The following is a 5,586-nucleotide window of genomic DNA, read 5'->3' as shown; positions in this document are numbered from 1 at the left end:
TTGGTCTTCTTCTTCCTCTTTCCACTTTTTTTCTTTTTATAATTTTTTTTTCTATAGATTTTAGGAGAGATTTGAGAGAATAAGGTGGGATTTGGACAGAATTTTGGATCACCAAATGAGCTCATCCCCTTTGCCTTGAATTTTTTTATTTATTTATAGGATTTTGGAAGACCCTTGGGATAAATTGATTATAAATCTTCAAGTTCCCAATAATTGTATTAAAACTTTTATGAAAAATCCAATTACTTCCCCTCTCCTTGATTTTGATGTTCTTTCACTGACCTTTTGAATTCACCAATCATGATTATCAATGAGTAAGATAGTAAAAGCTCACAGAGAATTTTTGGGAGGGATAGAGTGGTTATAATAGTTTGGTTTTGAGTCAATTATGAGGGAAACAAGCCAAATGACATATAATTAAATGATAGGTTTTTAGCCTCTTTTGTCACTTCCCTTGAAATAATCTTTAACAAACTATGGATTAAAGGATCAATTGACATAAATTCTAAATTTTTTCCTAGGGAGGATAAAGTAGTCATAGACTTTGGAAGATAATCAATTTACATTGAAAGCCATGGCACTACGTGAAAATACACAAAATTCGACGGCCCAAAACCGTCGAATTATGTAACTATTCGTCGGCCTCGACCGTCAAATTCATCCGTCGAATTTGGCCTTGTCGAAAAAAAATTCGACGTTTGAGAACCATAGAAATTTTATATAATTCGACGGCCCAAAACCGTCGAATTTGTTAAATTAGACGGCCCAAAACCATCGAATTTGTAAATTAGACGGCCCAAAACCGTCGAATTTGGTAAATTAGACGGCCCAAACTGTCGAATTTGGAATTTTTTAACAGAATTTCGACGGCTTTAGGCCGTCGAATATTATATTTTCGACTATAATTTAAAGACTAATGAAAACTCGTTTTTATTCATTTGTCTTCAACCCATACCTGCGAAAAAAATCACACATTCATATCCATATCGACATTCACATCCCATCCACACCAATTTGCATTCAAGCATTTTATTCATAGTATCAAAGAATAATAAGATTTTAAAAAAAAAAAATTTACTTATATAAGCAAAATTTTAATCACACATATTGTAAGAATTCCTAAGATCATGTTCACATACATCAATGTAATGAAGTCTAAAACCTAAAACAAGGTTTTAACTAGAAATTTGTAGATACTCTATTCACTTCATGATGAGTTAATGGAAGAAGGAGTTCGTTAACTCCATTTTATCCCATCTAACATGGAAGTGTTCTTTTTGGGGTATTTCTTACTTCTTGATGTGAAAGACTAACAGCAGTAAAATTTTCCAAGCTCATCATTGGGGCGCGAAGATACTTGGGGCACCGACTTAAGTCCATAAAACCAGATAAAGGGCTCATGTCTCTTTGAAATTTTGTGAGTCATCGTGTAGGCAGCTGAAAGGACATTAGGTATCGAAGTCAAGATTTCTTAAGAGAGAAATGAAGGAAAAGCCTTTTGCAGGTTGCTAATCCAGGTTGGAATAGGAACCAAGGTCGTACATCTTGCCCAATTAGAAGTCACAGATGTTTTGTACAAGGTAAATCTGAAAACAAGTTAAAAAATACCAAGTCATGCACATTCTACATCAAAGGCAAGGAAACCATAGAGCGCAAAAAGAATGTCAAAGCTAATAAAAAGTGAGAAATAAATCATATCATGTAGCAATAAAGGTTATTTTTTTATGGTGAAGTGCAGTCATGTATCTTGAGACTTACAAATCTATGGTTCCCAAAACTCAGACATAGAGCCTGTTGTGTGTTTTGTGTACAAAGAGCTTATAGCTGGAACAGATGGTCTAGGATAAATAAATAAATAAAAGAAGAAATAATACCAATGAGGGAAAATGTGTTTATTTGGTAAAGACCAAACAGATGGTCTAGGATTTGCTTAGTGGCAAATATGAAGCATAACAAGTCATTGAACTTCAATTGGCACCAAAATTGTTTTAAATATCTGAAGCATGGACACAAAACTCATCTCCACAAATGATGAGTTTGAACCATGATCTTAACAAACCCCATATAACTTTATTAATAAAAAATAAATAATTCAACTTCAAAAAGGCTTACTATTACAATTTAAACAAGCTTTGATAAGCATGCTTCTAATTGTTTTGGTTGAATTTAATGGCCATGAGCTCCTACCATATTATCCATTGGTTACTACCCTCGATAGCGCAATCTATATCGTGATGTAGACCATCAGAACATAGAAAAGATTTCCTTATCAAATATTTGGACATTTTTTCAACTATTTATCCTAAATTTTTATTGTTTTAAACATCTTAATTCTTCTTAGTGTTGAATTAGACTGCACTCCAAAGTTTTTGGTTGCCAAACCCTTAAATTGTTGTCTACTAAAAGCAGCCCTTTATGTTTTTATCCAAATTCTGGTAATGTTCATACTTCATTGTTCCTTCTTATGTAGACTCAGACAAATTAAATTAACAGTAACATACTAAGTTTAAAAAATCATACTTCATCACAAGTCTAATTGAGTTCAATGTCAAAGCTTAGTTATCTAAAAACCTGTAGGTTCTATAATGGACTTGTTTTAAGCAAAAAAGAGACATTACTTAGCCAAATTCTATGAATTTTCACGATTCATGTATGAACCTTTCAAGTAAGCATGGTAAGAAACAACACATGAACAGAGGAACAAATGAATAGTATGATCATTAAAGTTCAATTTAGCATTCTAGAGTGGTTTTTTAAGGGGGTTTTTTTAGGGTTTTTGAGAGAATTAGACTTACAGATGAGATTTGGAGTGATTTGATCGGTGGCACTGATAAGTGAGCTTCAGTTCTTAGGATTTTCGACTTGAGCTCTGATTTCTTCTTCGATTTGAGCTTTGAGAGATTACAAATCCATTGTCGAATGAGTTATCGATCCGAAATGTGCGATTGAGAGATCGTTCGGTGTTGAAATGGGAGATCGAGAGATCGTGATTGAAATCGCAAATCCTGATTGTGAAAGTGATCGAATCAAATCAAGAATCGAATCAAGAGGGATATTTTATTTCGATTGAAATGGAAGAAACTTCTTCAAACTAAAAAATCGGTAAAAATGGCTGAGAAGAAAACTTCTTCGATTGAATGTGAGGTTTCGTTTCTTCCCAAAGGCGACATAAACAAAAAGCTTCTTCGATGAGAGATTTCGATCTGCTGGTTTCATCTTCACTGAGATGGCTGAGAAGGCTAAGAATGAAAATGGTGAAGAAGGTCGACTGGTTTCTCTGTTTATTTTTTTTTTTTTAATAAAAATTTCGGTGATTCGTTGGGCTTGGGCTGTCGAATTTTTTTTCTTAAGTTTATTGGGCCGGCCCAAATAAACGTGAGACTTGGGCTGCCGAGTTTAATGCTGTAAAAATAACGAATTTTACCTTTTTTGAGGTAGTGTGGGAGCCATATGCATTTTGACGAAGATTAGAAAGGTAAAAGTGCGAATCCACTCTAATGAGTTCTGACAAACTTGGGTTAAGGAGGTAATTATCCTTGAGTGAGAACCAAGCAAGACTTAGAATCTTTTTAGAAGATCTTGAACAATTACTTAAAAACCAAGGTGTGAAAATTATTAAAGAATTAATACAAGGATAAAAAAAAAGTAAAATAGTGAATTTCTTGAGGAAAAAGGTATTAAGAAAGGGGATTAGCGAGTTATTTTTCCTAAGAAAATTCGAAGGACATGGTTTTTAACTGTCTGGACTGAACTCAAGGTTTGGCCAAGTTAAATTTAACCCTGGCCAAACTTGAGGTTTAGCTAGGTAAAACTTTAACCTTGGCGAACCTAAGGTTCAACCATACCAACATTTTCTTTTGGTGTGGGTGAGGTCATTCCAAGATTAAATATGGCTTGGCCAAAGGTAAGGTTCGGCTAAACTTAAAATTTCCTTTGAAAATGACTTTCGAGCCATTTGACTTCTCGAAAGCTAGGTTTTAAAATTTTTTTAAAAACTCTTTGGGTCAAGCCCATTTTTGGAAGGTTCTTGATGCTCTCGGGCTTGACTTGGACAAAAATGGGGTGTCTACAACACCAAGACAATTGTAGGGTCTCAAGATTAGTACTCTCAATAGAATTAAGCATTTAACTTGATGTGGCATCTAAGAGAGATATGAAGAGTGTATATACCACATGCAATCACATATACATATTCTATTTTTGTCAAGTTTCGTACTCATGGTACGTCTTTCTAATATATTACCGGCAAACAACCATGTGGAACATCACTACCAACATAATAGAAAGAGGGCTTACAAATGTGTTGCTTAGTTACATTTATCCCAAGCTTACCTCATGGATATTCTTGTAGCCAGGCTAAATTTTAACGAACTTCATTGCATATGCATAAAACAAATAACTTGGTATAATAGAATGATCATCACTGAATGAGAATAATAATCTTAGCAATCAAACATCTAATATGATAATAGTAGGATTGCAGTAGAGCATAAATAAAGACATAGTAGGAAAAAACTCACACTCAAACAACAAAGTCTAGAAATTCTACCACTCCCATATGACTTAGATGTTCTTTAAAGACCTTAGCGGAAGACCCTTTGTCAATGGGTCAACTATCATCATGTCTATAGCCAAATGAGAGATTTCAATAATCAGTTGCAATTGTAGACCTGTGCTATCTTAAAAATCTCTGCAAATGGATATGTTTCGGAATAGGAAACAATTGGTTGTAGAAGAACTGGTTTTGGAATAGGAATGATTGGAGGCGGATGAGCTGGATCCTAAGCAGGAACAACTAGATCTTAAGATGGAATGGTCTCGTCTTCAGCTTTAGAGGGAAAAAAGTTGAATTTAAAGGCACATAAAGAATAAATAAAGGAGTACTATACGTAGACTTTGAGAAAATGGTCTTATGATGTTTCAAACTCTCATTGTCTTGACCATCCTCAAGAAAATTGGCATGACAAGTTTCAATAATCTCCATTGGCCTAGATAAATAGTAAAACCTGAAATCTTTGGACCTCTTGGAATAACTGATGAAAATGTATGATGTGGTCCTAGGGTCAAGTTTCTTGATCTCCAAATTATAAATCATAGTTTTTATAAGACATCCTCAAACATGGATGTGACTAAGCAAAGGCTTCCTCCAAGTCCAGATCTTAAACAAAGTCTCTAGTGCAACTTTACACATAACTCCATTTAGACATATACTGCAAACTTTCAATGCTTCACCCCATAAGGACTTCGACCAATTTGAATGACTTATCATGCTCTGAATCGCATCTTGATATGTGAAATTTCTCTTTCCAACAACATAATTCTACTCTTGTGTTTCTGGAGTCGTATACTAAGGAACGATCCCATGTTCAATCAGATATTCTGCAAATGGTCCATGGTTAACACTATCTTGATCTATTTTCCCATAATACCCTCCACCTCTATCTGATCAAACTACCTTGATATTTTAATTTAGTTACTTGTCAATCTCTTACTGATATATATGTTGAAGATGTTTAGAGACTTTGATTTTTGATGAATCAAATGCACATAATTATATCTAGAGAAATCGTCTATAAAACTAATGAA

The sequence above is a fragment of the Akebia trifoliata genome, chromosome 7 (genome assembly GCF_017979445.1).
Source record: "Akebia trifoliata isolate Shusen 1 chromosome 7, ASM1797944v1, whole genome shotgun sequence".
NCBI lineage: Eukaryota > Viridiplantae > Streptophyta > Magnoliopsida > Ranunculales > Lardizabalaceae > Akebia > Akebia trifoliata.
Note: the sequence above shows the minus strand (reverse complement) of the source record.